The following is a 26847-nucleotide window of genomic DNA, read 5'->3' on the forward strand; positions in this document are numbered from 1 at the left end:
TGCAACAGCTGTTAATCAGACTCACTTTGACTTTATATAGTGCACCAAGAGATAGTTTCTCGCTTACGGCCACACTGTCCTGAGTACGCCTGATCTCGTCTGATCTCAGAAGCTAAGCAGGGTCGGGCCTGGTTAGTACTTGGATGGGAGACCGCCTGGGAATACCAGGTGCTGTAAGCATTTTGTCAACTCTTTGTCCGTTTTTTCCCACAAGGCTGAAATATGTGCCCTCGCTTTGAAATAAGTAAGCAAGGTTAGTTTGTATTTCATCCAACAATCTGTGCTACAAATTATGGCTACAGTATATGCATTTTTTCCACATTTTGAGTGACACAAAGATTCTTATCTAAATGGTGAAAATGCAACAGCTGTTAATCAGACTCACTTTGACTTTATATAGTGCACCAAGAGATAGTTTCTCGCTTACGGCCACACTGTCCTGAGTACGCCTGATCTCGTCTGATCTCGGAAGCTAAGCAGGGGTCGGGCCTGGTTAGTACTTGGATGGGAGACCGCCTGGGAATACCAGGTGCTGTAAGCATTTTGTCAACTCTTTGTCCGTTTTTTCCCACAAGGCTGAAATATGTGCCCTCGCTTTGAAATAAGTAAGCAAGGTTAGTTTGTATTTCATCCAACAATCTGTGCTACAAATTATGGCTACAGTATATGCAATTTTGAGTGACACAAAGATTCTTATCTAAATGGTGAAAATGCAACAGCTGTTAATCAGACTCACTTTGACTTTATATAGTGCACCAAGAGATAGTTTCTCGCTTACGGCCACACTGTCCTGAGTACGCCTGATCTCGTCTGATCTCGAAGCTAAGCAGGGTCGGGCCTGGTTAGTACTTGGATGGGAGACCGCCTGGGAATACCAGGTGCTGTAAGCATTTTGTCAACTCTTTGTCCGTTTTTTCCCACAAGGCTGAAATATGTGCCCTCGCTTTGAAATAAGTAAGCAAGGTTAGTTTGTATTTCATCCAACAATCTGTGCTACAAATTATGGCTACAGTATATGCAATTTTGAGTGACACAAAGATTCTTATCTAAATGGTGAAAATGCAACAGCTGTTAATCAGACTCACTTTGACTTTATATAGTGCACCAAGAGATAGTTTCTCGCTTACGGCCACACTGTCCTGAGTACGCCTGATCTCGTCTGATCTCAGAAGCTAAGCAGGGTCGGGCCTGGTTAGTACTTGGATGGGAGACCGCCTGGGAATACCAGGTGCTGTAAGCATTTTGTCAACTCTTTGTCCGTTTTTTCCCACAAGGCTGAAATATGTGCCCTCGCTTTGAAATAAGTAAGCAAGGTTAGTTTGTATTTCATCCAACAATCTGTGCTACAAATTATGGCTACAGTATATGCAACATTTTGAGTGACACAAAGATTCTTATCTAAATGGTGAAAATGCAACAGCTGTTAATCAGACTCACTTTGACTTTATATAGTGCACCAAGAGATAGTTTCTCGCTTACGGCCACACTGTCCTGAGTACGCCTGATCTCGTCTGATCTCAGAAGCTAAGCAGGGTCGGGCCTGGTTAGTACTTGGATGGGAGACCGCCTGGGAATACCAGGTGCTGTAAGCATTTTGTCAACTCTTTGTCCGTTTTTTCCCACAAGGCTGAAATATGTGCCCTCGCTTTGAAATAAGTAAGCAAGGTTAGTTTGTATTTCATCCAACAATCTGTGCTACAAATTATGGCTACAGTATATGCAATTTTGAGTGACACAAAGATTCTTATCTAAATGGTGAAAATGCAACAGCTGTTAATCAGACTCACTTTGACTTTATATAGTGCACCAAGAGATAGTTTCTCGCTTACGGCCACACTGGCCTGAGTACGCCTGATCTCGTCTGATCTCGGAAGCTAAGCAGGGTCGGGCCTGGTTAGTACTTGGATGGGAGACCGCCTGGGAATACCAGGTGCTGTAAGCATTTTGTCAACTCTTTGTCCGTTTTTTCCCACAAGGCTGAAATATGTGCCCTCGCTTTGAAATAAGTAAGCAAGGTTAGTTTGTATTTCATCCAACAATCTGTGCTACAAATTATGGCTACAGTATATGCAATTTTTTCCACATTTTGACACAAAGATTCTTATCTAAATGGTGAAAATGCAACAGCTGTTAATCAGACTCACTTTGACTTTATATAGTGCACCAAGAGATAGTTTCTCGCTTACGGCCACACTGTCCTGAGTACGCCTGATCTCGTCTGATCTCAGAAGCTAAGCAGGGTCGGGCCTGGTTAGTACTTGGATGGGAGACCGCCTGGGAATACCAGGTGCTGTAAGCATTTTGTCAACTCTTTGTCCGTTTTTTCCCACAAGGCTGAAATATGTGCCCTCGCTTTGAAATAAGTAAGCAAGGTTAGTTTGTATTTCATCCAACAATCTGTGCTACAAATTATGGCTACAGTATATGCAATTTTTTTGAGTGACACAAAGATTCTTATCTAAATGGTGAAAATGCAACAGCTGTTAATCAGACTCACTTTGACTTTATATAGTGCACCAAGAGATAGTTTCTCGCTTACGGCCACACTGTCCTGAGTACGCCTGATCTCGTCTGATCTCGGAAGCTAAGCAGGGTCGGGCCTGGTTAGTACTTGGATGGGAGACCGCCTGGGAATACCAGGTGCTGTAAGCATTTTGTCAACTCTTTGTCCGTTTTTTCCCACAAGGCTGAAATATGTGCCCTCGCTTTGAAATAAGTAAGCAAGGTTAGTTTGTATTTCATCCAACAATCTGTGCTACAAATTATGGCTACAGTATATGCAATTTTTTCCACATTTTGTGACACAAAGATTCTTATCTAAATGGTGAAAATGCAACAGCTGTTAATCAGACTCACTTTGACTTTATATAGTGCACCAAGAGATAGTTTCTCGCTTACGGCCACACTGTCCTGAGTACGCCTGATCTCGTCTGATCTCAGAAGCTAAGCAGGGTCGGGCCTGGTTAGTACTTGGATGGGAGACCGCCTGGGAATACCAGGTGCTGTAAGCATTTTGTCAACTCTTTGTCCGTTTTTTTTTCCCACAAGGCTGAAATATGTGCCCTCGCTTTGAAATAAGTAAGCAAGGTTAGTTTGTATTTCATCCAACAATCTGTGCTACAAATTATGGCTACAGTATATGCAATTTTGAGTGACACAAAGATTCTTATCTAAATGGTGAAAATGCAACAGCTGTTAATCAGACTCACTTTGACTTTATATAGTGCACCAAGAGATAGTTTCTCGCTTACGGCCACACTGTCCTGAGTACGCCTGATCTCGTCTGATCTCGGAAGCTAAGCAGGGTCGGGCCTGGTTAGTACTTGGATGGGAGACCGCCTGGGAATACCAGGTGCTGTAAGCATTTTGTCAACTCTTTGTCCGTTTTTTCCCACAAGGCTGAAATATGTGCCCTCGCTTTGAAATAAGTAAGCAAGGTTAGTTTGTATTTCATCCAACAATCTGTGCTACAAATTATGGCTACAGATTTTTTTCCACATTTTGAGTGACACAAAGATTCTTATCTAAATGGTGAAAATGCAACAGCTGTTAATCAGACTCACTTTGACTTTATATAGTGCACCAAGAGATAGTTTCTCGCTTACGGCCACACTGTCCTGAGTACGCCTGATCTCGTCTGATCTCGGAAGCTAAGCAGGGTCGGGCCTGGTTAGTACTTGGATGGGAGACCGCCTGGGAATACCAGGTGCTGTAAGCATTTTGTCAACTCTTTGTCCGTTTTTTCCCACAAGGCTGAAATATGTGCCCTCGCTTTGAAATAAGTAAGCAAGGTTAGTTTGTATTTCATCCAACAATCTGTGCTACAAATTATGGCTACAGTATATGCAATTTTGAGTGACACAAAGATTCTTATCTAAATGGTGAAAATGCAACAGCTGTTAATCAGACTCACTTTGACTTTATATAGTGCACCAAGAGATAGGTTCTCGCTTACGGCCACACTGTCCTGAGTACGCCTGATCTCGTCTGATCTCGGAAGCTAAGCAGGGTCGGGCCTGGTTAGTACTTGGATGGGAGACCGCCTGGGAATACCAGGTGCTGTAAGCATTTTGTCAACTCTTTGTCCGTTTTTTCCCACAAGGCTGAAATATGTGCCCTCGCTTTGAAATAAGTAAGCAAGGTTAGTTTGTATTTCATCCAACAATCTGTGCTACAAATTATGGCTACAGTATATGCAATTTTTAGTGACACAAAGATTCTTATCTAAATGGTGAAAATGCAACAGCTGTTAATCAGACTCACTTTGACTTTATATAGTGCACCAAGAGATGGTTTCTCGCTTACGGCCACACTGGCCTGAGTACGCCTGATCTCGTCTGATCTCGGAAGCTAAGCAGGGTCGGGCCTGGTTAGTACTTGGATGGGAGACCGCCTGGGAATACCAGGTGCTGTAAGCATTTTGTCAACTCTTTGTCCGTTTTTTCCCACAAGGCTGAAATATGTGCCCTCGCTTTGAAATAAGTAAGCAAGGTTAGTTTGTATTTCATCCAACAATCTGTGCTACAAATTATGGCTACAGAATTTTTTCCACATTTTGAGTGACACAAAGATTCTTATCTAAATGGTGAAAATGCAACAGCTGTTAATCAGACTCACTTTGACTTTATATAGTGCACCAAGAGATGGTTTCTCGCTTACGGCCACACTGTCCTGAGTACGCCTGATCTCGTCTGATCTCGGAAGCTAAGCAGGGTCGGGCCTGGTTAGTACTTGGATGGGAGACCGCCTGGGAATACCAGGTGCTGTAAGCATTTTGTCAACTCTTTGTCCGTTTTTTCCCACAAGGCTGAAATATGTGCCCTCGCTTTGAAATAAGTAAGCAAGGTTAGTTTGTATTTCATCCAACAATCTGTGCTACAAATTATGGCTACAGTATATGCAATTTTTTCCACATTTTGAGTGACACAAAGATTCTTATCTAAATGGTGAAAATGCAACAGCTGTTAATCAGACTCACTTTGACTTTATATAGTGCACCAAGAGATAGTTTCTCGCTTACGGCCACACTGGCCTGAGTACGCCTGATCTCGTCTGATCTCGGAAGCTAAGCAGGGTCGGGCCTGGTTAGTACTTGGATGGGAGACCGCCTGGGAATACCAGGTGCTGTAAGCATTTTGTCAACTCTTTGTCCGTTTTTTCCCACAAGGCTGAAATATGTGCCCTCGCTTTGAAATAAGTAAGCAAGGTTAGTTTGTATTTCATCCAACAATCTGTGCTACAAATTATGGCTACAGTATATGCAATTTTTTCCACATTTTGAGTGACACAAAGATTCTTATCTAAATGGTGAAAATGCAACAGCTGTTAATCAGACTCACTTTGACTTTATATAGTGCACCAAGAGATAGTTTCTCGCTTACGGCCACACTGGCCTGAGTACGCCTGATCTCGTCTGATCTCGGAAGCTAAGCAGGGTCGGGCCTGGTTAGTACTTGGATGGGAGACCGCCTGGGAATACCAGGTGCTGTAAGCATTTTGTCAACTCTTTGTCCGTTTTTTCCCACAAGGCTGAAATATGTGCCCTCGCTTTGAAATAAGTAAGCAAGGTTAGTTTGTATTTCATCCAACAATCTGTGCTACAAATTATGGCTACAGTATATGCAATTTTTTCCACATTTTGAGTGACACAAAGATTCTTATCTAAATGGTGAAAATGCAACAGCTGTTAATCAGACTCACTTTGACTTTATATAGTGCACCAAGAGATAGTTTCTCGCTTACGGCCACACTGTCCTGAGTACGCCTGATCTCGTCTGATCTCGGAAGCTAAGCAGGGTCGGGCCTGGTTAGTACTTGGATGGGAGACCGCCTGGGAATACCAGGTGCTGTAAGCATTTTGTCAACTCTTTGTCCGTTTTTTCCCACAAGGCTGAAATATGTGCCCTCGCTTTGAAATAAGTAAGCAAGGTTAGTTTGTATTTCATCCAACAATCTGTGCTACAAATTATGGCTACAGTATATGCAATTTTTTTGAGTGACACAAAGATTCTTATCTAAATGGTGAAAATGCAACAGCTGTTAATCAGACTCACTTTGACTTTATATAGTGCACCAAGAGATGGTTTCTCGCTTACGGCCACACTGTCCTGAGTACGCCTGATCTCGTCTGATCTCAGAAGCTAAGCAGGGTCGGGCCTGGTTAGTACTTGGATGGGAGACCGCCTGGGAATACCAGGTGCTGTAAGCATTTTGTCAACTCTTTGTCCGTTTTTTCCCACAAGGCTGAAATATGTGCCCTCGCTTTGAAATAAGTAAGCAAGGTTAGTTTGTATTTCATCCAACAATCTGTGCTACAAATTATGGCTACAGTATATGCAATTTTTTCCACATTTTGAGTGACACAAAGATTCTTATCTAAATGGTGAAAATGCAACAGCTGTTAATCAGACTCACTTTGACTTTATATAGTGCACCAAGAGATAGTTTCTCGCTTACGGCCACACTGGCCTGAGTACGCCTGATCTCGTCTGATCTCGGAAGCTAAGCAGGGTCGGGCCTGGTTAGTACTTGGATGGGAGACCGCCTGGGAATACCAGGTGCTGTAAGCATTTTGTCAACTCTTTGTCCGTTTTTTTCCCACAAGGCTGAAATATGTGCCCTCGCTTTGAAATAAGTAAGCAAGGTTAGTTTGTATTTCATCCAACAATCTGTGCTACAAATTATGGCTACAGTATATGCAATTTTGAGTGACACAAAGATTCTTATCTAAATGGTGAAAATGCAACAGCTGTTAATCAGACTCACTTTGACTTTATATAGTGCACCAAGAGATAGTTTCTCGCTTACGGCCACACTGTCCTGAGTACGCCTGATCTCGTCTGATCTCGGAAGCTAAGCAGGGTCGGGCTTGTCCTCGTGCTTGGATGGGAGACCGCCTGGGAATACCAGGTGCTGTAAGCATTTTGTCAACTCTTTGTCCGTTTTTTCCCACAAGGCTGAAATATGTGCCCTCGCTTTGAAATAAGTAAGCAAGGTTAGTTTGTATTTCATCCAACAATCTGTGCTACAAATTATGGCTACAGTATATGCAATTTTTTCCACATTTTGACACAAAAGATTCTTATCTAAATGGTGAAAATGCAACAGCTGTTAATCAGACTCACTTTGACTTTATATAGTGCACCAAGAGATGGTTTCTCGCTTACGGCCACACTGTCCTGAGTACGCCTGATCTCGTCTGATCTCGGAAGCTAAGCAGGGTCGGGCCTGGTTAGTACTTGGATGGGAGACCGCCTGGGAATACCAGGTGCTGTAAGCATTTTGTCAACTCTTTGTCCGTTTTTTCCCACAAGGCTGAAATATGTGCCCTCGCTTTGAAATAAGTAAGCAAGGTTAGTTTGTATTTCATCCAACAATCTGTGCTACAAATTATGGCTACAGTATATGCAATTTTTAGTGACACAAAGATTCTTATCTAAATGGTGAAAATGCAACAGCTGTTAATCAGACTCACTTTGACTTTATATAGTGCACCAAGAGATGGTTTCTCGCTTACGGCCACACTGGCCTGAGTACGCCTGATCTCGTCTGATCTCGGAAGCTAAGCAGGGTCGGGCCTGGTTAGTACTTGGATGGGAGACCGCCTGGGAATACCAGGTGCTGTAAGCATTTTGTCAACTCTTTGTCCGTTTTTTCCCACAAGGCTGAAATATGTGCCCTCGCTTTGAAATAAGTAAGCAAGGTTAGTTTGTATTTCATCCAACAATCTGTGCTACAAATTATGGCTACAGTATATGCAATTTTTTCCACATTTTGAGTGACACAAAGATTCTTATCTAAATGGTGAAAATGCAACAGCTGTTAATCAGACTCACTTTGACTTTATATAGTGCACCAAGAGATAGTTTCTCGCTTACGGCCACACTGTCCTGAGTACGCCTGATCTCGTCTGATCTCAGAAGCTAAGCAGGGTCGGGCCTGGTTAGTACTTGGATGGGAGACCGCCTGGGAATACCAGGTGCTGTAAGCATTTTGTCAACTCTTTGTCCGTTTTTTCCCACAAGGCTGAAATATGTGCCCTCGCTTTGAAATAAGTAAGCAAGGTTAGTTTGTATTTCATCCAACAATCTGTGCTACAAATTATGGCTACAGTATATGCAATTTTTCCACATTTTGAGTGACACAAAGATTCTTATCTAAATGGTGAAAATGCAACAGCTGTTAATCAGACTCACTTTGACTTTATATAGTGCACCAAGAGATAGTTTCTCGCTTACGGCCACACTGGCCTGAGTACGCCTGATCTCGTCTGATCTCGGAAGCTAAGCAGGGTCGGGCCTGGTTAGTACTTGGATGGGAGACCGCCTGGGAATACCAGGTGCTGTAAGCATTTTGTCAACTCTTTGTCCGTTTTTTTCCCACAAGGCTGAAATATGTGCCCTCGCTTTGAAATAAGTAAGCAAGGTTAGTTTGTATTTCATCCAACAATCTGTGCTACAAATTATGGCTACAGTATATGCAATTTTTTCCACATTTTGAGTGACACAAAGATTCTTATCTAAATGGTGAAAATGCAACAGCTGTTAATCAGACTCACTTTGACTTTATATAGTGCACCAAGAGATAGTTTCTCGCTTACGGCCACACTGTCCTGAGTACGCCTGATCTCGTCTGATCTCGGAAGCTAAGCAGGGTCGGGCCTGGTTAGTACTTGGATGGGAGACCGCCTGGGAATACCAGGTGCTGTAAGCATTTTGTCAACTCTTTGTCCGTTTTTTCCCACAAGGCTGAAATATGTGCCCTCGCTTTGAAATAAGTAAGCAAGGTTAGTTTGTATTTCATCCAACAATCTGTGCTACAAATTATGGCTACAGTATATGCAATTTTTTCCACATTTTGAGTGACACAAAGATTCTTATCTAAATGGTGAAAATGCAACAGCTGTTAATCAGACTCACTTTGACTTTATATAGTGCACCAAGAGATAGTTTCTCGCTTACGGCCACACTGGCCTGAGTACGCCTGATCTCGTCTGATCTCAGAAGCTAAGCAGGGTCGGGCCTGGTTAGTACTTGGATGGGAGACCGCCTGGGAATACCAGGTGCTGTAAGCATTTTGTCAACTCTTTGTCCGTTTTTTCCCACAAGGCTGAAATATGTGCCCTCGCTTTGAAATAAGTAAGCAAGGTTAGTTTGTATTTCATCCAACAATCTGTGCTACAAATTATGGCTACAGTATATGCAATTTTTTCCACATTTTGAGTGACACAAAGATTCTTATCTAAATGGTGAAAATGCAACAGCTGTTAATCAGACTCACTTTGACTTTATATAGTGCACCAAGAGATGTTTCTCGCTTACGGCCACACTGTCCTGAGTACGCCTGATCTCGTCTGATCTCGGAAGCTAAGCAGGGTCGGGCCTGGTTAGTACTTGGATGGGAGACCGCCTGGGAATACCAGGTGCTGTAAGCATTTTGTCAACTCTTTGTCCGTTTTTTCCCACAAGGCTGAAATATGTGCCCTCGCTTTGAAATAAGTAAGCAAGGTTAGTTTGTATTTCATCCAACAATCTGTGCTACAAATTATGGCTACAGTATATGCCAATTTTGAGTGACACAAAGATTCTTATCTAAATGGTGAAAATGCAACAGCTGTTAATCAGACTCACTTTGACTTTATATAGTGCACCAAGAGATAGTTTCTCGCTTACGGCCACACTGTCCTGAGTACGCCTGATCTCGTCTGATCTCAGAAGCTAAGCAGGGTCGGGCCTGGTTAGTACTTGGATGGGAGACCGCCTGGGAATACCAGGTGCTGTAAGCATTTTGTCAACTCTTTGTCCGTTTTTTCCCACAAGGCTGAAATATGTGCCCTCGCTTTGAAATAAGTAAGCAAGGTTAGTTTGTATTTCATCCAACAATCTGTGCTACAAATTATGGCTACAGTATATGCAATTTTTCACATTTTGAGTGACACAAAGATTCTTATCTAAATGGTGAAAATGCAACAGCTGTTAATCAGACTCACTTTGACTTTATATAGTGCACCAAGAGATGGTTTCTCGCTTACGGCCACACTGGCCTGAGTACGCCTGATCTCGTCTGATCTCAGAAGCTAAGCAGGGTCGGGCCTGGTTAGTACTTGGATGGGAGACCGCCTGGGAATACCAGGTGCTGTAAGCATTTTGTCAACTCTTTGTCCGTTTTTTCCCACAAGGCTGAAATATGTGCCCTCGCTTTGAAATAAGTAAGCAAGGTTAGTTTGTATTTCATCCAACAATCTGTGCTACAAATTATGGCTACAGTATATGCAATTTTTTCCACATTTTGAGTGACACAAAGATTCTTATCTAAATGGTGAAAATGCAACAGCTGTTAATCAGACTCACTTTGACTTTATATAGTGCACCAAGAGATGGTTTCTCGCTTACGGCCACACTGTCCTGAGTACGCCTGATCTCGTCTGATCTCGGAAGCTAAGCAGGGTCGGGCCTGGTTAGTACTTGGATGGGAGACCGCCTGGGAATACCAGGTGCTGTAAGCATTTTGTCAACTCTTTGTCCGTTTTTTCCCACAAGGCTGAAATATGTGCCCTCGCTTTGAAATAAGTAAGCAAGGTTAGTTAGTTGTATTTCATCCAACAATCTGTGCTACAAATTATGGCTACAGTATATGCAATTTTTTCCACATTTTGAGTGACACAAAGATTCTTATCTAAATGGTGAAAATGCAACAGCTGTTAATCAGACTCACTTTGACTTTATATAGTGCACCAAGAGATGGTTTCTCGCTTACGGCCACACTGGCCTGAGTACGCCTGATCTCGTCTGATCTCGGAAGCTAAGCAGGGTCGGGCCTGGTTAGTACTTGGATGGGAGACCGCCTGGGAATACCAGGTGCTGTAAGCATTTTGTCAACTCTTTGTCCGTTTTTTCCCACAAGGCTGAAATATGTGCCCTCGCTTTGAAATAAGTAAGCAAGGTTAGTTTGTATTTCATCCAACAATCTGTGCTACAAATTATGGCTACAGTATATGCATTTTTTCCACATTTTGAGTGACACAAAGATTCTTATCTAAATGGTGAAAATGCAACAGCTGTTAATCAGACTCACTTTGACTTTATATAGTGCACCAAGAGATGTTTCTCGCTTACGGCCACACTGTCCTGAGTACGCCTGATCTCGTCTGATCTCGGAAGCTAAGCAGGGTCGGGCCTGGTTAGTACTTGGATGGGAGACCGCCTGGGAATACCAGGTGCTGTAAGCATTTTGTCAACTCTTTGTCCGTTTTTTCCCACAAGGCTGAAATATGTGCCCTCGCTTTGAAATAAGTAAGCAAGGTTAGTTTGTATTTCATCCAACAATCTGTGCTACAAATTATGGCTACAGTATATGCAATTTTGAGTGACACAAAGATTCTTATCTAAATGGTGAAAATGCAACAGCTGTTAATCAGACTCACTTTGACTTTATATAGTGCACCAAGAGATGGTTTCTCGCTTACGGCCACACTGTCCTGAGTACGCCTGATCTCGTCTGATCTCGGAAGCTAAGCAGGGTCGGGCCTGGTTAGTACTTGGATGGGAGACCGCCTGGGAATACCAGGTGCTGTAAGCATTTTGTCAACTCTTTGTCCGTTTTTTCCCACAAGGCTGAAATATGTGCCCTCGCTTTGAAATAAGTAAGCAAGGTTAGTTTGTATTTCATCCAACAATCTGTGCTACAAATTATGGCTACAGTATATGCATTTTTTCCACATTTTGAGTGACACAAAGATTCTTATCTAAATGGTGAAAATGCAACAGCTGTTAATCAGACTCACTTTGACTTTATATAGTGCACCAAGAGATGGTTTCTCGCTTACGGCCACACTGGCCTGAGTACGCCTGATCTCGTCTGATCTCGGAAGCTAAGCAGGGTCGGGCCTGGTTAGTACTTGGATGGGAGACCGCCTGGGAATACCAGGTGCTGTAAGCATTTTGTCAACTCTTTGTCCGTTTTTTCCCACAAGGCTGAAATATGTGCCCTCGCTTTGAAATAAGTAAGCAAGGTTAGTTTGTATTTCATCCAACAATCTGTGCTACAAATTATGGCTACAGTATATGCAATTTTGAGTGACACAAAGATTCTTATCTAAATGGTGAAAATGCAACAGCTGTTAATCAGACTCACTTTGACTTTATATAGTGCACCAAGAGATAGTTTCTCGCTTACGGCCACACTGGCCTGAGTACGCCTGATCTCGTCTGATCTCGGAAGCTAAGCAGGGTCGGGCCTGGTTAGTACTTGGATGGGAGACCGCCTGGGAATACCAGGTGCTGTAAGCATTTTGTCAACTCTTTGTCCGTTTTTTCCCACAAGGCTGAAATATGTGCCCTCGCTTTGAAATAAGTAAGCAAGGTTAGTTTGTATTTCATCCAACAATCTGTGCTACAAATTATGGCTACAGTATATGCAATTTTTAGTGACACAAAGATTCTTATCTAAATGGTGAAAATGCAACAGCTGTTAATCAGACTCACTTTGACTTTATATAGTGCACCAAGAGATGGTTTCTCGCTTACGGCCACACTGTCCTGAGTACGCCTGATCTCGTCTGATCTCGGAAGCTAAGCAGGGTCGGGCCTGGTTAGTACTTGGATGGGAGACCGCCTGGGAATACCAGGTGCTGTAAGCATTTTGTCAACTCTTTGTCCGTTTTTTCCCACAAGGCTGAAATATGTGCCCTCGCTTTGAAATAAGTAAGCAAGGTTAGTTTGTATTTCATCCAACAATCTGTGCTACAAATTATGGCTACAGTATATGCAATTTTTTCCACATTTTGAGTGACACAAAGATTCTTATCTAAATGGTGAAAATGCAACAGCTGTTAATCAGACTCACTTTGACTTTATATAGTGCACCAAGAGATGTTTCTCTGCTTACGGCCACACTGTCCTGAGTACGCCTGATCTCGTCTGATCTCGGAAGCTAAGCAGGGTCGGGCCTGGTTAGTACTTGGATGGGAGACCGCCTGGGAATACCAGGTGCTGTAAGCATTTTGTCAACTCTTTGTCCGTTTTTTCCCACAAGGCTGAAATATGTGCCCTCGCTTTGAAATAAGTAAGCAAGGTTAGTTTGTATTTCATCCAACAATCTGTGCTACAAATTATGGCTACAGTATATGCAATTTTTTTCCACATTTTGAGTGACACAAAGATTCTTATCTAAATGGTGAAAATGCAACAGCTGTTAATCAGACTCACTTTGACTTTATATAGTGCACCAAGAGATGGTTTCTCGCTTACGGCCACACTGGCCTGAGTACGCCTGATCTCGTCTGATCTCGGAAGCTAAGCAGGGTCGGGCCTGGTTAGTACTTGGATGGGAGACCGCCTGGGAATACCAGGTGCTGTAAGCATTTTGTCAACTCTTTGTCCGTTTTTTTCCCACAAGGCTGAAATATGTGCCCTCGCTTTGAAATAAGTAAGCAAGGTTAGTTTGTATTTCATCCAACAATCTGTGCTACAAATTATGGCTACAGTATATGCATTTTTTCCACATTTTGAGTGACACAAAGATTCTTATCTAAATGGTGAAAATGCAACAGCTGTTAATCAGACTCACTTTGACTTTATATAGTGCACCAAGAGATGGTTTCTCGCTTACGGCCACACTGTCCTGAGTACGCCTGATCTCGTCTGATCTCAGAAGCTAAGCAGGGTCGGGCCTGGTTAGTACTTGGATGGGAGACCGCCTGGGAATACCAGGTGCTGTAAGCATTTTGTCAACTCTTTGTCCGTTTTTTCCCACAAGGCTGAAATATGTGCCCTCGCTTTGAAATAAGTAAGCAAGGTTAGTTTGTATTTCATCCAACAATCTGTGCTACAAATTATGGCTACAGTATATGCAATTTTTCCACATTTTGAGTGACACAAAGATTCTTATCTAAATGGTGAAAATGCAACAGCTGTTAATCAGACTCACTTTGACTTTATATAGTGCACCAAGAGATGGTTTCTCGCTTACGGCCACACTGGCCTGAGTACGCCTGATCTCGTCTGATCTCGGAAGCTAAGCAGGGTCGGGCCTGGTTAGTACTTGGATGGGAGACCGCCTGGGAATACCAGGTGCTGTAAGCATTTTGTCAACTCTTTGTCCGTTTTTTCCCAAAGGCTGAAATATGTGCCCTCGCTTTGAAATAAGTAAGCAAGGTTAGTTTGTATTTCATCCAACAATCTGTGCTACAAATTATGGCTACAGTATATGCAATTTTTTCCACATTTTGAGTGACACAAAGATTCTTATCTAAATGGTGAAAATGCAACAGCTGTTAATCAGACTCACTTTGACTTTATATAGTGCACCAAGAGATGGTTTCTCGCTTACGGCCACACTGGCCTGAGTACGCCTGATCTCGTCTGATCTCGGAAGCTAAGCAGGGTCGGGCCTGGTTAGTACTTGGATGGGAGACCGCCTGGGAATACCAGGTGCTGTAAGCATTTTGTCAACTCTTTGTCCGTTTTTTCCCACAAGGCTGAAATATGTGCCCTCGCTTTGAAATAAGTAAGCAAGGTTAGTTTGTATTTCATCCAACAATCTGTGCTACAAATTATGGCTACAGTATATGCAATTTTTTTCCACATTTTGAGTGACACAAAGATTCTTATCTAAATGGTGAAAATGCAACAGCTGTTAATCAGACTCACTTTGACTTTATATAGTGCACCAAGAGATGGTTTCTCGCTTACGGCCACACTGGCCTGAGTACGCCTGATCTCGTCTGATCTCGGAAGCTAAGCAGGGTCGGGCCTGGTTAGTACTTGGATGGGAGACCGCCTGGGAATACCAGGTGCTGTAAGCATTTTGTCAACTCTTTGTCCGTTTTTTCCCACAAGGCTGAAATATGTGCCCTCGCTTTGAAATAAGTAAGCAAGGTTAGTTTGTATTTCATCCAACAATCTGTGCTACAAATTATGGCTACAGTATATGCAATTTTTCCACATTTTGAGTGACACAAAGATTCTTATCTAAATGGTGAAAATGCAACAGCTGTTAATCAGACTCACTTTGACTTTATATAGTGCACCAAGAGATGGTTTCTCGCTTACGGCCACACTGGCCTGAGTACGCCTGATCTCGTCTGATCTCGGAAGCTAAGCAGGGTCGGGCCTGGTTAGTACTTGGATGGGAGACCGCCTGGGAATACCAGGTGCTGTAAGCATTTTGTCAACTCTTTGTCCGTTTTTTCCCACAAGGCTGAAATATGTGCCCTCGCTTTGAAATAAGTAAGCAAGGTTAGTTTGTATTTCATCCAACAATCTGTGCTACAAATTATGGCTACAGTATATGCAATTTTTTCCACATTTTGAGTGACACAAAGATTCTTATCTAAATGGTGAAAATGCAACAGCTGTTAATCAGACTCACTTTGACTTTATATAGTGCACCAAGAGATGGTTTCTCGCTTACGGCCACACTGGCCTGAGTACGCCTGATCTCGTCTGATCTCGGAAGCTAAGCAGGGTCGGGCCTGGTTAGTACTTGGATGGGAGACCGCCTGGGAATACCAGGTGCTGTAAGCATTTTGTCAACTCTTTGTCCGTTTTTTCCCACAAGGCTGAAATATGTGCCCTCGCTTTGAAATAAGTAAGCAAGGTTAGTTTGTATTTCATCCAACAATCTGTGCTACAAATTATGGCTACAGTATATGCAATTTTTCCACATTTTGAGTGACACAAAGATTCTTATCTAAATGGTGAAAATGCAACAGCTGTTAATCAGACTCACTTTGACTTTATATAGTGCACCAAGAGATGGTTTCTCGCTTACGGCCACACTGGCCTGAGTACGCCTGATCTCGTCTGATCTCGGAAGCTAAGCAGGGTCGGGCCTGGTTAGTACTTGGATGGGAGACCGCCTGGGAATACCAGGTGCTGTAAGCATTTTGTCAACTCTTTGTCCGTTTTTTCCCACAAGGCTGAAATATGTGCCCTCGCTTTGAAATAAGTAAGCAAGGTTAGTTTGTATTTCATCCAACAATCTGTGCTACAAATTATGGCTACAGTATATGCAATTTTTCCACATTTTGAGTGACACAAAGATTCTTATCTAAATGGTGAAAATGCAACAGCTGTTAATCAGACTCACTTTGACTTTATATAGTGCACCAAGAGATGGTTTCTCGCTTACGGCCACACTGGCCTGAGTACGCCTGATCTCGTCTGATCTCGGAAGCTAAGCAGGGTCGGGCCTGGTTAGTACTTGGATGGGAGACCGCCTGGGAATACCAGGTGCTGTAAGCATTTTGTCAACTCTTTGTCCGTTTTTTCCCACAAGGCTGAAATATGTGCCCTCGCTTTGAAATAAGTAAGCAAGGTTAGTTTGTATTTCATCCAACAATCTGTGCTACAAATTATGGCTACAGTATATGCAATTTTTTCCACATTTTGAGTGACACAAAGATTCTTATCTAAATGGTGAAAATGCAACAGCTGTTAATCAGACTCACTTTGACTTTATATAGTGCACCAAGAGATGGTTTCTCGCTTACGGCCACACTGGCCTGAGTACGCCTGATCTCGTCTGATCTCGGAAGCTAAGCAGGGTCGGGCCTGGTTAGTACTTGGATGGGAGACCGCCTGGGAATACCAGGTGCTGTAAGCATTTTGTCAACTCTTTGTCCGTTTTTTCCCACAAGGCTGAAATATGTGCCCTCGCTTTGAAATAAGTAAGCAAGGTTAGTTTGTATTTCATCCAACAATCTGTGCTACAAATTATGGCTACAGTATATGCAATTTTTTCCACATTTTGAGTGACACAAAGATTCTTATCTAAATGGTGAAAATGCAACAGCTGTTAATCAGACTCACTTTGACTTTATATAGTGCACCAAGAGATGGTTTCTCGCTTACGGCCACACTGGCCTGAGTACGCCTGATCTCGTCTGATCTCGGAAGCTAAGCAGGGTCGGGCCTGGTTAGTACTTGGATGGGAGACCGCCTGGGAATACCAGGTGCTGTAAGCATTTTGTCAACTCTTTGTCCGTTTTTTCCCACAAGGCTGAAATATGTGCCCTCGCTTTGAAATAAGTAAGCAAGGTTAGTTTGTATTTCATCCAACAATCTGTGCTACAAATTATGGCTACAGTATATGCAATTTTTTCCACATTTTGAGTGACACAAAGATTCTTATCTAAATGGTGAAAATGCAACAGCTGTTAATCAGACTCACTTTGACTTTATATAGTGCACCAAGAGATGGTTTCTCGCTTACGGCCACACTGGCCTGAGTACGCCTGATCTCGTCTGATCTCGGAAGCTAAGCAGGGTCGGGCCTGGTTAGTACTTGGATGGGAGACCGCCTGGGAATACCAGGTGCTGTAAGCATTTTGTCAACTCTTTGTCCGTTTTTTCCCACAAGGCTGAAATATGTGCCCTCGCTTTGAAATAAGTAAGCAAGGTTAGTTTGTATTTCATCCAACAATCTGTGCTACAAATTATGGCTACAGTATATGCAATTTTTCCACATTTTGAGTGACACAAAGATTCTTATCTAAATGGTGAAAATGCAACAGCTGTTAATCAGACTCACTTTGACTTTATATAGTGCACCAAGAGAGGTTTCTCGCTTACGGCCACACTGGCCTGAGTACGCCTGATCTCGTCTGATCTCGGAAGCTAAGCAGGGTCGGGCCTGGTTAGTACTTGGATGGGAGACCGCCTGGGAATACCAGGTGCTGTAAGCATTTTGTCAACTCTTTGTCCGTTTTTTCCCACAAGGCTGAAATATGTGCCCTCGCTTTGAAATAAGTAAGCAAGGTTAGTTTGTATTTCATCCAACAATCTGTGCTACAAATTATGGCTACAGTATATGCATTTTTTCCACATTTTGAGTGACACAAAGATTCTTATCTAAATGGTGAAAATGCAACAGCTGTTAATCAGACTCACTTTGACTTTATATAGTGCACCAAGAGATGGTTTCTCGCTTACGGCCACACTGGCCTGAGTACGCCTGATCTCGTCTGATCTCGGAAGCTAAGCAGGGTCGGGCCTGGTTAGTACTTGGATGGGAGACCGCCTGGGAATACCAGGTGCTGTAAGCATTTTGTCAACTCTTTGTCCGTTTTTTCCCACAAGGCTGAAATATGTGCCCTCGCTTTGAAATAAGTAAGCAAGGTTAGTTTGTATTTCATCCAACAATCTGTGCTACAAATTATGGCTACAGTATATGCAATTTTGAGTGACACAAAGATTCTTATCTAAATGGTGAAAATGCAACAGCTGTTAATCAGACTCACTTTGACTTTATATAGTGCACCAAGAGATGGTTTCTCGCTTACGGCCACACTGGCCTGAGTACGCCTGATCTCGTCTGATCTCGGAAGCTAAGCAGGGTCGGGCCTGGTTAGTACTTGGATGGGAGACCGCCTGGGAATACCAGGTGCTGTAAGCATTTTGTCAACTCTTTGTCCGTTTTTTCCCACAAGGCTGAAATATGTGCCCTCGCTTTGAAATAAGTAAGCAAGGTTAGTTTGTATTTCATCCAACAATCTGTGCTACAAATTATGGCTACAGTATATGCAATTTTGAGTGACACAAAGATTCTTATCTAAATGGTGAAAACGCAACAGCTGTTAATCAGACTCACTTTAACTTTATATAGTGCACCAAGAGATCGCTTACGGCCACACTGGCCTGAGTACGCCTGATCTCGTCTGATCTCAGAAGCTAAGCAGGGTCGGGCCTGGTTAGTACTTGGATGGGAGACCGCCTGGGAATACCAGGTGCTGTAAGCATTTTGTCAACTCTTTGTCCGTTTTTTCCCACAAGGCTGAAATATGTGCCCTCGCTTTGAAATAAGTAAGCAAGGTTAGTTTGTATTTCATCCAACAATCTGTGCTACAAATTATGGCTACAGTATATGCAATTTTTCCACATTTTGAGTGACACAAAGATTCTTATCTAAATGGTGAAAATGCAACAGCTGTTAATCAGACTCACTTTGACTTTATATAGTGCACCAAGAGATAGTTTCTCGCTTACGGCCACACTGGCCTGAGTACGCCTGATCTCGTCTGATCTCGGAAGCTAAGCAGGGTCGGGCCTGGTTAGTACTTGGATGGGAGACCGCCTGGGAATACCAGGTGCTGTAAGCATTTTGTCAACTCTTTGTCCGTTTTTTCCCACAAGGCTGAAATATGTGCCCTCGCTTTGAAATAAGTAAGCAAGGTTAGTTTGCATTTCATCCAACAATCTGTGCTACAAATTATGGCTACAGTATATGCAATTTTGAGTGACACAAAGATTCTTATCTAAATGGTGAAAATGCAACAGCTGTTAATCAGACTCACTTTGACTTTATATAGTGCACCAAGAGATGGTTTCTCGCTTACGGCCACACTGGCCTGAGTACGCCTGATCTCGTCTGATCTCGGAAGCTAAGCAGGGTCGGGCCTGGTTAGTACTTGGATGGGAGACCGCCTGGGAATACCAGGTGCTGTAAGCATTTTGTCAACTCTTTGTCCGTTTTTTCCCACAAGGCTGAAATATGTGCCCTCGCTTTGAAATAAGTAAGCAAGGTTAGTTTGTATTTCATCCAACAATCTGTGCTACAAATTATGGCTACAGTATATGCAATTTTTCCACATTTTGAGTGACACAAAGATTCTTATCTAAATGGTGAAAATGCAACAGCTGTTAATCAGACTCACTTTGACTTTATATAGTGCACCAAGAGATGGTTTCTCGCTTACGGCCACACTGGCCTGAGTACGCCTGATCTCGTCTGATCTCGGAAGCTAAGCAGGGTCGGGCCTGGTTAGTACTTGGATGGGAGACCGCCTGGGAATACCAGGTGCTGTAAGCATTTTGTCAACTCTTTGTCCGTTTTTTCCCACAAGGCTGAAATATGTGCCCTCGCTTTGAAATAAGTAAGCAAGGTTAGTTTGTATTTCATCCAACAATCTGTGCTACAAATTATGGCTACAGTATATGCAATTTTTTCCACATTTTGAGTGACACAAAGATTCTTATCTAAATGGTGAAAATGCAACAGCTGTTAATCAGACTCACTTTGACTTTATATAGTGCACCAAGAGATAGTTTCTCGCTTACGGCCACACTGGCCTGAGTACGCCTGATCTCGTCTGATCTCGGAAGCTAAGCAGGGTCGGGCCTGGTTAGTACTTGGATGGGAGACCGCCTGGGAATACCAGGTGCTGTAAGCATTTTGTCAACTCTTTGTCCGTTTTTTCCCACAAGGCTGAAATATGTGCCCTCGCTTTGAAATAAGTAAGCAAGGTTAGTTTGTATTTCATCCAACAATCTGTGCTACAAATTATGGCTACAGTATATGCAATTTTTTCCACATTTTGAGTGACACAAAGATTCTTATCTAAATGGTGAAAATGCAACAGCTGTTAATCAGACTCACTTTGACTTTATATAGTGCACCAAGAGATGTTTCTCGCTTACGGCCACACTGGCCTGAGTACGCCTGATCTCGTCTGATCTCGGAAGCTAAGCAGGGTCGGGCCTGGTTAGTACTTGGATGGGAGACCGCCTGGGAATACCAGGTGCTGTAAGCATTTTGTCAACTCTTTGTCCGTTTTTTCCCACAAGGCTGAAATATGTGCCCTCGCTTTGAAATAAGTAAGCAAGGTTAGTTTGTATTTCATCCAACAATCTGTGCTACAAATTATGGCTACAGTATATGCATTTTTTCCACATTTTGAGTGACACAAAGATTCTTATCTAAATGGTGAAAATGCAACAGCTGTTAATCAGACTCACTTTGACTTTATATAGTGCACCAAGAGATAGTTTCTCGCTTACGGCCACACTGGCCTGAGTACGCCTGATCTCGTCTGATCTCGGAAGCTAAGCAGGGTCGGGCCTGGTTAGTACTTGGATGGGAGACCGCCTGGGAATACCAGGTGCTGTAAGCATTTTGTCAACTCTTTGTCCGTTTTTTCCCACAAGGCTGAAATATGTGCCCTCGCTTTGAAATAAGTAAGCAAGGTTAGTTTGTATTTCATCCAACAATCTGTGCTACAAATTATGGCTACAGTATATGCAATTTTGAGTGACACAAAGATTCTTATCTAAATGGTGAAAATGCAACAGCTGTTAATCAGACTCACTTTGACTTTATATAGTGCACCAAGAGATGGTTTCTCGCTTACGGCCACACTGGCCTGAGTACGCCTGATCTCGTCTGATCTCGGAAGCTAAGCAGGGTCGGGCCTGGTTAGTACTTGGATGGGAGACCGCCTGGGAATACCAGGTGCTGTAAGCATTTTGTCAACTCTTTGTCCGTTTTTTCCCACAAGGCTGAAATATGTGCCCTCGCTTTGAAATAAGTAAGCAAGGTTAGTTTGTATTTCATCCAACAATCTGTGCTACAAATTATGGCTACAGTATATGCAATTTTTTCCACATTTTGAGTGACACAAAGATTCTTATCTAAATGGTGAAAATGCAACAGCTGTTAATCAGACTCACTTTGACTTTATATAGTGCACCAAGAGATAGTTTCTCGCTTACGGCCACACTGGCCTGAGTACGCCTGATCTCGTCTGATCTCGGAAGCTAAGCAGGGTCGGGCCTGGTTAGTACTTGGATGGGAGACCGCCTGGGAATACCAGGTGCTGTAAGCATTTTGTCAACTCTTTGTCCGTTTTTTCCCACAAGGCTGAAATATGTGCTCGCTTTGAAATAAGTAAGCAAGGTTAGTTTGTATTTCATCCAACAATCTGTGCTACAAATTATGGCTACAGTATATGCAATTTTTTTGAGTGACACAAAGATTCTTATCTAAATGGTGAAAATGCAACAGCTGTTAATCAGACTCACTTTGACTTTATATAGTGCACCAAGAGATTTTCTCGCTTACGGCCACACTGGCCTGAGTACGCCTGATCTCGTCTGATCTCGGAAGCTAAGCAGGGTCGGGCCTGGTTAGTACTTGGATGGGAGACCGCCTGGGAATACCAGGTGCTGTAAGCATTTTGTCAACTCTTTGTCCGTTTTTTCCCACAAGGCTGAAATATGTGCCCTCGCTTTGAAATAAGTAAGCAAGGTTAGTTTGTATTTCATCCAACAATCTGTGCTACAAATTATGGCTACAGTATATGCAATTTTTTCCACATTTTGAGTGACACAAAGATTCTTATCTAAATGGTGAAAATGCAACAGCTGTTAATCAGACTCACTTTGACTTTATATAGTGCACCAAGAGATAGTTTCTCGCTTACGGCCACACTGGCCTGAGTACGCCTGATCTCGTCTGATCTCGGAAGCTAAGCAGGGTCGGGCCTGGTTAGTACTTGGATGGGAGACCGCCTGGGAATACCAGGTGCTGTAAGCATTTTGTCAACTCTTTGTCCGTTTTTTTTTTCCCACAAGGCTGAAATATGTGCCCTCGCTTTGAAATAAGTAAGCAAGGTTAGTTTGTATTTCATCCAACAATCTGTGCTACAAATTATGGCTACAGTATATGCAATTTTTTCCACATTTTGAGTGACACAAAGATTCTTATCTAAATGGTGAAAATGCAACAGCTGTTAATCAGACTCACTTTGACTTTATATAGTGCACCAAGAGATGGTTTCTCGCTTACGGCCACACTGGCCTGAGTACGCCTGATCTCGTCTGATCTCGGAAGCTAAGCAGGGTCGGGCCTGGTTAGTACTTGGATGGGAGACCGCCTGGGAATACCAGGTGCTGTAAGCATTTTGTCAACTCTTTGTCCGTTTTTTCCCACAAGGCTGAAATATGTGCCCTCGCTTTGAAATAAGTAAGCAAGGTTAGTTTGTATTTCATCCAACAATCTGTGCTACAAATTATGGCTACAGTATATGCAATTTTTTCCACATTTTGAGTGACACAAAGATTCTTATCTAAATGGTGAAAATGCAACAGCTGTTAATCAGACTCACTTTGACTTTATATAGTGCACCAAGAGATGGTTTCTCGCTTACGGCCACACTGTCCTGAGTACGCATTTCCTGATTGGAGAAGTGACGACAGGTGCGAGTGTCTGAGCTGTGAGTGAGTGTTTGCTGGAGAGTGTTTGCTCGAGAGCTATTTTTGTTAATTAATTGGTTTTTGCAATATAATTTATTATTTTCTTTAGTTGAATAGTTTAAAGTTTGGTTATTCTTCCCCCTTGCAGTTTTTTCTGCTTGTTGGGAGAGGTTTTTTGGATTTATTTTTTTACCATGACGGACAACAAGGAAAAGACAAACGGAATGGACAAAGACAACGAAAAGGCGCAACAGAAGAAAAATGAAGATAACGAAGGAATGAAATATGGAAAAGAATACACGGTGGCAATTAAGTTGGAAGGAGAAGACAAAGTGACGACAATGGAACTACTAAGAGCAATTAAGGAGGAGTGTGGAGAGGTGGTGGGATGCCGAATGAAAGGAGAAAAAGAAGTACGAAATTACGATGAGAAATGAAAGAGGAAAAGAACGGTTAATGGATGGATTGCGAATAAAGGACACAAGGATTCTGGCGAGAGACATTAATGTGAAGGAATTGGTGGTGTCTTTTATGAATCTCCCAGTATACGTAGAAGATGGTGTGATACTGAGCAAGCTGAGTAGCTGGGGAGTGGCGGCCGTCTCGGAGATAAGGAGGAGAGTTTGGCCAGGAACGGAGGTGGTTGACGGGACACGTTTCTGCAAGGTCAAGTTCACAGAAAAAGTGACATCATTACCTTATTCTACAAGAATTGAGACGTTGGAGGGAGCAGAATATTTCAGGGTCATTCATGACAAACAGGTCAGAGTGTGTCGTATGTGTATCCAACCCGGGCACATAGTTAAAGACTGCCCGGAATTTCAGTGTTTTAAGTGTGGCAATCAAGGACACTATGCGAGAGAATGTGATGGAGAGAAGGAAAGGAATTTTTGTGGTGGATGCAGAAAGAGATTGGCGGAGTGCAACTGTGGAGAGGTTGGGGCTGAAGAGGGGAGTCAAACAATATTCGAGGAAGCAGTGGTATTGTCGCAAGAAGGAGAAGAAGATGGAGGAGAGGATGTGGTGGAAGGTGGAGAGACGGAGGAAGGAAGAAGGAAGAAGGACCAGAAGATAAATGAAATTGGGAGTATGGACTCAGAAATAAGAAGAGGGAGTTTTCAGGAGGAGGGGGGGAGTGGACTGGGGGGAAGTACGGGGGACTCACAGGTTTTGGGTGAAAGCACAGCACTAACAAGTAGCTCGGGGGGTGAAGAAATGGAGGGGGTTATGGAGTTGATGACAATACCAGAGACGGCGATGAGCACGGGGAGCACAACGACTATACCAGAAGTGGAGATGAATACGGGGAGCACAACGGAGGTGGATGCCAAGAGTGGGAGTTGGCTGGATAACATGGACTTGGAGGAGATATCGGACACGGATGATGGGGAAAAGATGAAAAGAACGAGGGAAGGATACAGGAAGAGGAAAGCGGTGGGAAGAGGGGGAGAGAAAGGGTGGAAGAAGAAAGAAACTGGATAACAGGTAGAGGATAATGAAATTATATTTTATTATTTTATTATTTATTAGAATGGTCAATATAATGTCAATAAATGCAAATGGTTTGAGAACAATGGGAAAATTTAATAGAATAGTCCAAATGAAGAATTCAGATATTTTATGTATTCAAGAAACACACTGGGATAATGTTTGTGTTTTAGAAGTAAAAAAAATATGGAGGGATTTTATTTACGTAAACAATGGCAGAGGGAATTCAAGTGGGGTTGCAATTTTATTAAGGAAGGATGTAGTAGAAAATGTGAAGATATATAATGATAATAATGGGAGGATTTTAATTTTGGATTTTGAATATATGAATAGGGTTTTTAGGATTATAAATATTTATGCGCCGAATAATTAGAGCGAAGGAATTTATTTTTAGAATTAGGGAAATGGTGCAAGGGTAACTGTATTTTAGTTGGGGATTTTAATGTTAAAATGAATAGATTAGATATGTCAAGGGGAGCTATTTTTAGAAATTACGTATCGAGGGGGTTTTAAGGAAGATTATGTGTGAAAACAGTCTCATTGATATATGGAGAGACGAGAACCCGAACAAGAGAGGGTTTTCTAGAAGGCAGGTGGTTTTAGGGGAGTTGAAACAGACACGGATAGATCTGGTTTTAGTAAATGAAGGGTTAAGGAATTTTATGAAGGATATTAATTATATTTTTACAACTTTTAGTGATCATGCTGGGTTAACATTTTCGGTGGGGTTAGATAAGGAAAGGAAAGGGGGGGAATATGGTGCATGAATGCAGGGTATCTAGGTGATGAAGAATATGGAATACAGCTTAAATCTTTGATAGAACATGAAATGGAGGATAAGCAAAAAGGGAATGATAAGTGCCAGTGGTGGGAAAATGTAAAGAAAAAAATTAAAGGTTTTAGTATTAGATATGCAAGGAAGAAGAGGAGTAGGATGACAAGAGAAGAACATTTTTTAAGAGAAAAATTGAATGAAGAAATGAGGAAATGTGATATTGATCCTATTTATAATATTGAAAGGTTTTTAGATTTAAAGGCACAATTGAGCAAATGTGAAATAGATAAGTGCAAGGGGGCATCTATTAGAAGTAGGGCAAAGTATGTGTTGGAAGGGGAAAAATGTACGTCTTTTTTTCTTGGTTTAGAGAAAACTAAACAGACGAAATCATATATTAGTGAGATAGAAAATGTAAAGGGTGAAGTGGTAAATGATTATGTTGAGATATTAGAAACCGTACAGAATTTTTATAAGGATTTATTTAAGAAAGGGGAGGTGGATGAGGGGTGTGTAAAGAAGATTTTAGGTAGTGTGGATGTGCAAATTGGTGTTGAGGATAAGCAAAGATGTGATAGGAAGATAACAGTGGATGAAGTGAAAGATGCAATTAAGGGTTTACAAATAAATAAAAGTCCTGGAGAAGATGGACTAATTGCAGAGTTTTATAAAATGTATGAAAGTTTTTTAGCACCGATTTTAATGGAAGTGTATCAATATATGGAAGATAATAATACTGTTTCGGACTCCATGGTGACAGGGCTGATATCGATTTTATATAAAAATAAGGGGAGCAAATTAAAATTGGAGAATTATAGGCCAATTAGTTTATTAAACTCAGATTATAAGATTTTAGCTAAGATATTGGCAAATAGGATGAAGATGGTTTTAAATGATATTATAGCACCTACACAAAATTATAGTGTGCCTGGAAGAGACATAGCTGATACTATTATTACACTTAGAGATGTGATAAATAAAATGAATAGCGATAAGAGAGGGGGAATTGTTTTAAGTATAGATTTTAATAAAGCTTTTGACAGGGTGGAACATGATTTTATGTTTAGGGTACTGGAAAAATATGGGTTTGGAAACAGAATAATAGGATGGATAAAATTATTATATAGAAAGGCAAAAAGTAGGGTAAAATGTAATGGGGTTTTAACAGATTATTTTATTCTTGAGAGATCGGTGAGACAGGGGTGCCCTTTATCAGCATTATTGTATGTTTTATCGGTAGAACCCTTAGCGGCATACCTTAAAAAAGATAATTTTATAAATTGTGTAGAGACTCCGCAAGGAGGTTTTAGTTTAATTCATCAATATGCAGACGATACCACAATAACAGTTAGAGATGAGGGAAGTGTTAAAAGGGTGATGGAGTGTTTTAAAGTATATGAGCAAGCCTCAGGAGCAAAGTGAATATGGAGAAGTCAGTAATAATGTATGTTGGGAAGATTAATGAGGGGACTTTTCCTTTTAAAATGGTAAATGATTATTTTAAGGTGTTAGGTGTGTTTTTAGGGGTGAAGGAACAGGAAGCTAGGGATCTGACATGGAGTGGTGTAATAAATAAAGTTAGAAAGGTGGTAAATATGTGGAGGGGGAGGTCTT

General features: G+C 42.0%; 62 non-coding genes and 2 pseudogenes across 62 annotated transcripts; all 64 read left to right on the forward strand.

Moving 5' to 3' along the window:
- Nucleotides 1-61: 61 nt before the first annotated feature.
- LOC135572240 (5S ribosomal RNA) lies at nt 62-180 on the forward strand. Its single transcript, XR_010464156.1, has one exon. It is a non-coding gene; the product is annotated as a 5S ribosomal RNA (ribosomal RNA).
- A 241-nt stretch (nt 181-421) lies between these two features.
- On the forward strand, nt 422-541 carry LOC135572247 (5S ribosomal RNA). Its single transcript, XR_010464162.1, has one exon. It is a non-coding gene; the product is annotated as a 5S ribosomal RNA (ribosomal RNA).
- Nucleotides 542-772: 231 nt separating this feature from the next.
- Nucleotides 773-890, forward strand: LOC135572249 (5S ribosomal RNA; annotated as a pseudogene).
- Nucleotides 891-1121: 231 nt separating this feature from the next.
- LOC135572252 (5S ribosomal RNA) lies at nt 1122-1240 on the forward strand. Its single transcript, XR_010464164.1, has one exon. It is a non-coding gene; the product is annotated as a 5S ribosomal RNA (ribosomal RNA).
- Nucleotides 1241-1473: 233 nt separating this feature from the next.
- Nucleotides 1474-1592, forward strand: LOC135572254 (5S ribosomal RNA). The gene has a single exon (XR_010464166.1). It is a non-coding gene; the product is annotated as a 5S ribosomal RNA (ribosomal RNA).
- Nucleotides 1593-1823: 231 nt separating this feature from the next.
- Nucleotides 1824-1942, forward strand: LOC135572323 (5S ribosomal RNA). The gene has a single exon (XR_010464213.1). It is a non-coding gene; the product is annotated as a 5S ribosomal RNA (ribosomal RNA).
- A 238-nt stretch (nt 1943-2180) lies between these two features.
- On the forward strand, nt 2181-2299 carry LOC135572257 (5S ribosomal RNA). Its single transcript, XR_010464169.1, has one exon. It is a non-coding gene; the product is annotated as a 5S ribosomal RNA (ribosomal RNA).
- A 234-nt stretch (nt 2300-2533) lies between these two features.
- Nucleotides 2534-2652, forward strand: LOC135572273 (5S ribosomal RNA). Its single transcript, XR_010464180.1, has one exon. It is a non-coding gene; the product is annotated as a 5S ribosomal RNA (ribosomal RNA).
- Nucleotides 2653-2892: 240 nt separating this feature from the next.
- LOC135572261 (5S ribosomal RNA) lies at nt 2893-3011 on the forward strand. Its single transcript, XR_010464172.1, has one exon. It is a non-coding gene; the product is annotated as a 5S ribosomal RNA (ribosomal RNA).
- A 234-nt stretch (nt 3012-3245) lies between these two features.
- On the forward strand, nt 3246-3364 carry LOC135572274 (5S ribosomal RNA). The gene has a single exon (XR_010464181.1). It is a non-coding gene; the product is annotated as a 5S ribosomal RNA (ribosomal RNA).
- Nucleotides 3365-3599: 235 nt separating this feature from the next.
- On the forward strand, nt 3600-3718 carry LOC135572278 (5S ribosomal RNA). Its single transcript, XR_010464185.1, has one exon. It is a non-coding gene; the product is annotated as a 5S ribosomal RNA (ribosomal RNA).
- A 231-nt stretch (nt 3719-3949) lies between these two features.
- On the forward strand, nt 3950-4068 carry LOC135572279 (5S ribosomal RNA). The gene has a single exon (XR_010464186.1). It is a non-coding gene; the product is annotated as a 5S ribosomal RNA (ribosomal RNA).
- Nucleotides 4069-4299: 231 nt separating this feature from the next.
- Nucleotides 4300-4418, forward strand: LOC135572331 (5S ribosomal RNA). The gene has a single exon (XR_010464218.1). It is a non-coding gene; the product is annotated as a 5S ribosomal RNA (ribosomal RNA).
- A 235-nt stretch (nt 4419-4653) lies between these two features.
- Nucleotides 4654-4772, forward strand: LOC135572282 (5S ribosomal RNA). The gene has a single exon (XR_010464188.1). It is a non-coding gene; the product is annotated as a 5S ribosomal RNA (ribosomal RNA).
- A 242-nt stretch (nt 4773-5014) lies between these two features.
- LOC135572335 (5S ribosomal RNA) lies at nt 5015-5133 on the forward strand. The gene has a single exon (XR_010464219.1). It is a non-coding gene; the product is annotated as a 5S ribosomal RNA (ribosomal RNA).
- A 242-nt stretch (nt 5134-5375) lies between these two features.
- Nucleotides 5376-5494, forward strand: LOC135572340 (5S ribosomal RNA). Its single transcript, XR_010464223.1, has one exon. It is a non-coding gene; the product is annotated as a 5S ribosomal RNA (ribosomal RNA).
- A 242-nt stretch (nt 5495-5736) lies between these two features.
- LOC135572283 (5S ribosomal RNA) lies at nt 5737-5855 on the forward strand. The gene has a single exon (XR_010464189.1). It is a non-coding gene; the product is annotated as a 5S ribosomal RNA (ribosomal RNA).
- Nucleotides 5856-6089: 234 nt separating this feature from the next.
- On the forward strand, nt 6090-6208 carry LOC135572262 (5S ribosomal RNA). The gene has a single exon (XR_010464173.1). It is a non-coding gene; the product is annotated as a 5S ribosomal RNA (ribosomal RNA).
- Nucleotides 6209-6450: 242 nt separating this feature from the next.
- Nucleotides 6451-6569, forward strand: LOC135572343 (5S ribosomal RNA). Its single transcript, XR_010464226.1, has one exon. It is a non-coding gene; the product is annotated as a 5S ribosomal RNA (ribosomal RNA).
- A 232-nt stretch (nt 6570-6801) lies between these two features.
- Nucleotides 6802-6921, forward strand: LOC135572250 (5S ribosomal RNA; annotated as a pseudogene).
- A 239-nt stretch (nt 6922-7160) lies between these two features.
- On the forward strand, nt 7161-7279 carry LOC135572285 (5S ribosomal RNA). The gene has a single exon (XR_010464190.1). It is a non-coding gene; the product is annotated as a 5S ribosomal RNA (ribosomal RNA).
- A 231-nt stretch (nt 7280-7510) lies between these two features.
- Nucleotides 7511-7629, forward strand: LOC135572344 (5S ribosomal RNA). The gene has a single exon (XR_010464227.1). It is a non-coding gene; the product is annotated as a 5S ribosomal RNA (ribosomal RNA).
- Nucleotides 7630-7871: 242 nt separating this feature from the next.
- Nucleotides 7872-7990, forward strand: LOC135572267 (5S ribosomal RNA). Its single transcript, XR_010464175.1, has one exon. It is a non-coding gene; the product is annotated as a 5S ribosomal RNA (ribosomal RNA).
- A 241-nt stretch (nt 7991-8231) lies between these two features.
- Nucleotides 8232-8350, forward strand: LOC135572345 (5S ribosomal RNA). Its single transcript, XR_010464229.1, has one exon. It is a non-coding gene; the product is annotated as a 5S ribosomal RNA (ribosomal RNA).
- A 243-nt stretch (nt 8351-8593) lies between these two features.
- On the forward strand, nt 8594-8712 carry LOC135572286 (5S ribosomal RNA). The gene has a single exon (XR_010464191.1). It is a non-coding gene; the product is annotated as a 5S ribosomal RNA (ribosomal RNA).
- A 242-nt stretch (nt 8713-8954) lies between these two features.
- LOC135572315 (5S ribosomal RNA) lies at nt 8955-9073 on the forward strand. Its single transcript, XR_010464207.1, has one exon. It is a non-coding gene; the product is annotated as a 5S ribosomal RNA (ribosomal RNA).
- Nucleotides 9074-9314: 241 nt separating this feature from the next.
- Nucleotides 9315-9433, forward strand: LOC135572288 (5S ribosomal RNA). Its single transcript, XR_010464192.1, has one exon. It is a non-coding gene; the product is annotated as a 5S ribosomal RNA (ribosomal RNA).
- Nucleotides 9434-9665: 232 nt separating this feature from the next.
- LOC135572269 (5S ribosomal RNA) lies at nt 9666-9784 on the forward strand. The gene has a single exon (XR_010464176.1). It is a non-coding gene; the product is annotated as a 5S ribosomal RNA (ribosomal RNA).
- A 240-nt stretch (nt 9785-10024) lies between these two features.
- LOC135572316 (5S ribosomal RNA) lies at nt 10025-10143 on the forward strand. The gene has a single exon (XR_010464208.1). It is a non-coding gene; the product is annotated as a 5S ribosomal RNA (ribosomal RNA).
- Nucleotides 10144-10385: 242 nt separating this feature from the next.
- Nucleotides 10386-10504, forward strand: LOC135572294 (5S ribosomal RNA). Its single transcript, XR_010464199.1, has one exon. It is a non-coding gene; the product is annotated as a 5S ribosomal RNA (ribosomal RNA).
- A 245-nt stretch (nt 10505-10749) lies between these two features.
- On the forward strand, nt 10750-10868 carry LOC135572348 (5S ribosomal RNA). Its single transcript, XR_010464230.1, has one exon. It is a non-coding gene; the product is annotated as a 5S ribosomal RNA (ribosomal RNA).
- Nucleotides 10869-11108: 240 nt separating this feature from the next.
- Nucleotides 11109-11227, forward strand: LOC135572298 (5S ribosomal RNA). The gene has a single exon (XR_010464200.1). It is a non-coding gene; the product is annotated as a 5S ribosomal RNA (ribosomal RNA).
- A 231-nt stretch (nt 11228-11458) lies between these two features.
- Nucleotides 11459-11577, forward strand: LOC135572306 (5S ribosomal RNA). Its single transcript, XR_010464202.1, has one exon. It is a non-coding gene; the product is annotated as a 5S ribosomal RNA (ribosomal RNA).
- Nucleotides 11578-11818: 241 nt separating this feature from the next.
- LOC135572350 (5S ribosomal RNA) lies at nt 11819-11937 on the forward strand. Its single transcript, XR_010464233.1, has one exon. It is a non-coding gene; the product is annotated as a 5S ribosomal RNA (ribosomal RNA).
- Nucleotides 11938-12168: 231 nt separating this feature from the next.
- On the forward strand, nt 12169-12287 carry LOC135572355 (5S ribosomal RNA). The gene has a single exon (XR_010464237.1). It is a non-coding gene; the product is annotated as a 5S ribosomal RNA (ribosomal RNA).
- A 231-nt stretch (nt 12288-12518) lies between these two features.
- On the forward strand, nt 12519-12637 carry LOC135572310 (5S ribosomal RNA). Its single transcript, XR_010464204.1, has one exon. It is a non-coding gene; the product is annotated as a 5S ribosomal RNA (ribosomal RNA).
- A 242-nt stretch (nt 12638-12879) lies between these two features.
- Nucleotides 12880-12998, forward strand: LOC135572313 (5S ribosomal RNA). Its single transcript, XR_010464205.1, has one exon. It is a non-coding gene; the product is annotated as a 5S ribosomal RNA (ribosomal RNA).
- A 243-nt stretch (nt 12999-13241) lies between these two features.
- Nucleotides 13242-13360, forward strand: LOC135572357 (5S ribosomal RNA). Its single transcript, XR_010464240.1, has one exon. It is a non-coding gene; the product is annotated as a 5S ribosomal RNA (ribosomal RNA).
- A 242-nt stretch (nt 13361-13602) lies between these two features.
- Nucleotides 13603-13721, forward strand: LOC135572270 (5S ribosomal RNA). The gene has a single exon (XR_010464177.1). It is a non-coding gene; the product is annotated as a 5S ribosomal RNA (ribosomal RNA).
- Nucleotides 13722-13962: 241 nt separating this feature from the next.
- LOC135572360 (5S ribosomal RNA) lies at nt 13963-14081 on the forward strand. Its single transcript, XR_010464242.1, has one exon. It is a non-coding gene; the product is annotated as a 5S ribosomal RNA (ribosomal RNA).
- Nucleotides 14082-14322: 241 nt separating this feature from the next.
- Nucleotides 14323-14441, forward strand: LOC135572361 (5S ribosomal RNA). Its single transcript, XR_010464245.1, has one exon. It is a non-coding gene; the product is annotated as a 5S ribosomal RNA (ribosomal RNA).
- Nucleotides 14442-14684: 243 nt separating this feature from the next.
- On the forward strand, nt 14685-14803 carry LOC135572366 (5S ribosomal RNA). The gene has a single exon (XR_010464247.1). It is a non-coding gene; the product is annotated as a 5S ribosomal RNA (ribosomal RNA).
- A 241-nt stretch (nt 14804-15044) lies between these two features.
- Nucleotides 15045-15163, forward strand: LOC135572368 (5S ribosomal RNA). The gene has a single exon (XR_010464250.1). It is a non-coding gene; the product is annotated as a 5S ribosomal RNA (ribosomal RNA).
- Nucleotides 15164-15405: 242 nt separating this feature from the next.
- LOC135572376 (5S ribosomal RNA) lies at nt 15406-15524 on the forward strand. Its single transcript, XR_010464251.1, has one exon. It is a non-coding gene; the product is annotated as a 5S ribosomal RNA (ribosomal RNA).
- Nucleotides 15525-15765: 241 nt separating this feature from the next.
- Nucleotides 15766-15884, forward strand: LOC135572218 (5S ribosomal RNA). Its single transcript, XR_010464134.1, has one exon. It is a non-coding gene; the product is annotated as a 5S ribosomal RNA (ribosomal RNA).
- A 241-nt stretch (nt 15885-16125) lies between these two features.
- Nucleotides 16126-16244, forward strand: LOC135572220 (5S ribosomal RNA). The gene has a single exon (XR_010464136.1). It is a non-coding gene; the product is annotated as a 5S ribosomal RNA (ribosomal RNA).
- Nucleotides 16245-16486: 242 nt separating this feature from the next.
- On the forward strand, nt 16487-16605 carry LOC135572221 (5S ribosomal RNA). The gene has a single exon (XR_010464138.1). It is a non-coding gene; the product is annotated as a 5S ribosomal RNA (ribosomal RNA).
- Nucleotides 16606-16847: 242 nt separating this feature from the next.
- On the forward strand, nt 16848-16966 carry LOC135572222 (5S ribosomal RNA). The gene has a single exon (XR_010464139.1). It is a non-coding gene; the product is annotated as a 5S ribosomal RNA (ribosomal RNA).
- Nucleotides 16967-17208: 242 nt separating this feature from the next.
- On the forward strand, nt 17209-17327 carry LOC135572225 (5S ribosomal RNA). Its single transcript, XR_010464140.1, has one exon. It is a non-coding gene; the product is annotated as a 5S ribosomal RNA (ribosomal RNA).
- Nucleotides 17328-17567: 240 nt separating this feature from the next.
- Nucleotides 17568-17686, forward strand: LOC135572227 (5S ribosomal RNA). The gene has a single exon (XR_010464142.1). It is a non-coding gene; the product is annotated as a 5S ribosomal RNA (ribosomal RNA).
- A 241-nt stretch (nt 17687-17927) lies between these two features.
- LOC135572228 (5S ribosomal RNA) lies at nt 17928-18046 on the forward strand. Its single transcript, XR_010464143.1, has one exon. It is a non-coding gene; the product is annotated as a 5S ribosomal RNA (ribosomal RNA).
- A 231-nt stretch (nt 18047-18277) lies between these two features.
- On the forward strand, nt 18278-18396 carry LOC135572229 (5S ribosomal RNA). The gene has a single exon (XR_010464144.1). It is a non-coding gene; the product is annotated as a 5S ribosomal RNA (ribosomal RNA).
- Nucleotides 18397-18620: 224 nt separating this feature from the next.
- Nucleotides 18621-18739, forward strand: LOC135572318 (5S ribosomal RNA). Its single transcript, XR_010464209.1, has one exon. It is a non-coding gene; the product is annotated as a 5S ribosomal RNA (ribosomal RNA).
- Nucleotides 18740-18980: 241 nt separating this feature from the next.
- Nucleotides 18981-19099, forward strand: LOC135572231 (5S ribosomal RNA). The gene has a single exon (XR_010464145.1). It is a non-coding gene; the product is annotated as a 5S ribosomal RNA (ribosomal RNA).
- A 231-nt stretch (nt 19100-19330) lies between these two features.
- LOC135572232 (5S ribosomal RNA) lies at nt 19331-19449 on the forward strand. The gene has a single exon (XR_010464147.1). It is a non-coding gene; the product is annotated as a 5S ribosomal RNA (ribosomal RNA).
- Nucleotides 19450-19690: 241 nt separating this feature from the next.
- Nucleotides 19691-19809, forward strand: LOC135572233 (5S ribosomal RNA). Its single transcript, XR_010464148.1, has one exon. It is a non-coding gene; the product is annotated as a 5S ribosomal RNA (ribosomal RNA).
- Nucleotides 19810-20051: 242 nt separating this feature from the next.
- Nucleotides 20052-20170, forward strand: LOC135572234 (5S ribosomal RNA). The gene has a single exon (XR_010464150.1). It is a non-coding gene; the product is annotated as a 5S ribosomal RNA (ribosomal RNA).
- Nucleotides 20171-20411: 241 nt separating this feature from the next.
- LOC135572236 (5S ribosomal RNA) lies at nt 20412-20530 on the forward strand. The gene has a single exon (XR_010464151.1). It is a non-coding gene; the product is annotated as a 5S ribosomal RNA (ribosomal RNA).
- Nucleotides 20531-20771: 241 nt separating this feature from the next.
- On the forward strand, nt 20772-20890 carry LOC135572238 (5S ribosomal RNA). Its single transcript, XR_010464154.1, has one exon. It is a non-coding gene; the product is annotated as a 5S ribosomal RNA (ribosomal RNA).
- Nucleotides 20891-21121: 231 nt separating this feature from the next.
- On the forward strand, nt 21122-21240 carry LOC135572239 (5S ribosomal RNA). The gene has a single exon (XR_010464155.1). It is a non-coding gene; the product is annotated as a 5S ribosomal RNA (ribosomal RNA).
- A 242-nt stretch (nt 21241-21482) lies between these two features.
- On the forward strand, nt 21483-21601 carry LOC135572241 (5S ribosomal RNA). The gene has a single exon (XR_010464157.1). It is a non-coding gene; the product is annotated as a 5S ribosomal RNA (ribosomal RNA).
- Nucleotides 21602-21831: 230 nt separating this feature from the next.
- Nucleotides 21832-21950, forward strand: LOC135572243 (5S ribosomal RNA). The gene has a single exon (XR_010464158.1). It is a non-coding gene; the product is annotated as a 5S ribosomal RNA (ribosomal RNA).
- A 242-nt stretch (nt 21951-22192) lies between these two features.
- LOC135572244 (5S ribosomal RNA) lies at nt 22193-22311 on the forward strand. Its single transcript, XR_010464159.1, has one exon. It is a non-coding gene; the product is annotated as a 5S ribosomal RNA (ribosomal RNA).
- A 246-nt stretch (nt 22312-22557) lies between these two features.
- Nucleotides 22558-22676, forward strand: LOC135572245 (5S ribosomal RNA). Its single transcript, XR_010464160.1, has one exon. It is a non-coding gene; the product is annotated as a 5S ribosomal RNA (ribosomal RNA).
- Nucleotides 22677-26847: the final 4171 nt, after the last annotated feature.

Source organism: Oncorhynchus nerka, linkage group LG1 (genome assembly GCF_034236695.1).
Source record: "Oncorhynchus nerka isolate Pitt River linkage group LG1, Oner_Uvic_2.0, whole genome shotgun sequence".
NCBI classification, from domain to species: Eukaryota; Metazoa; Chordata; class Actinopteri; order Salmoniformes; family Salmonidae; genus Oncorhynchus; species Oncorhynchus nerka.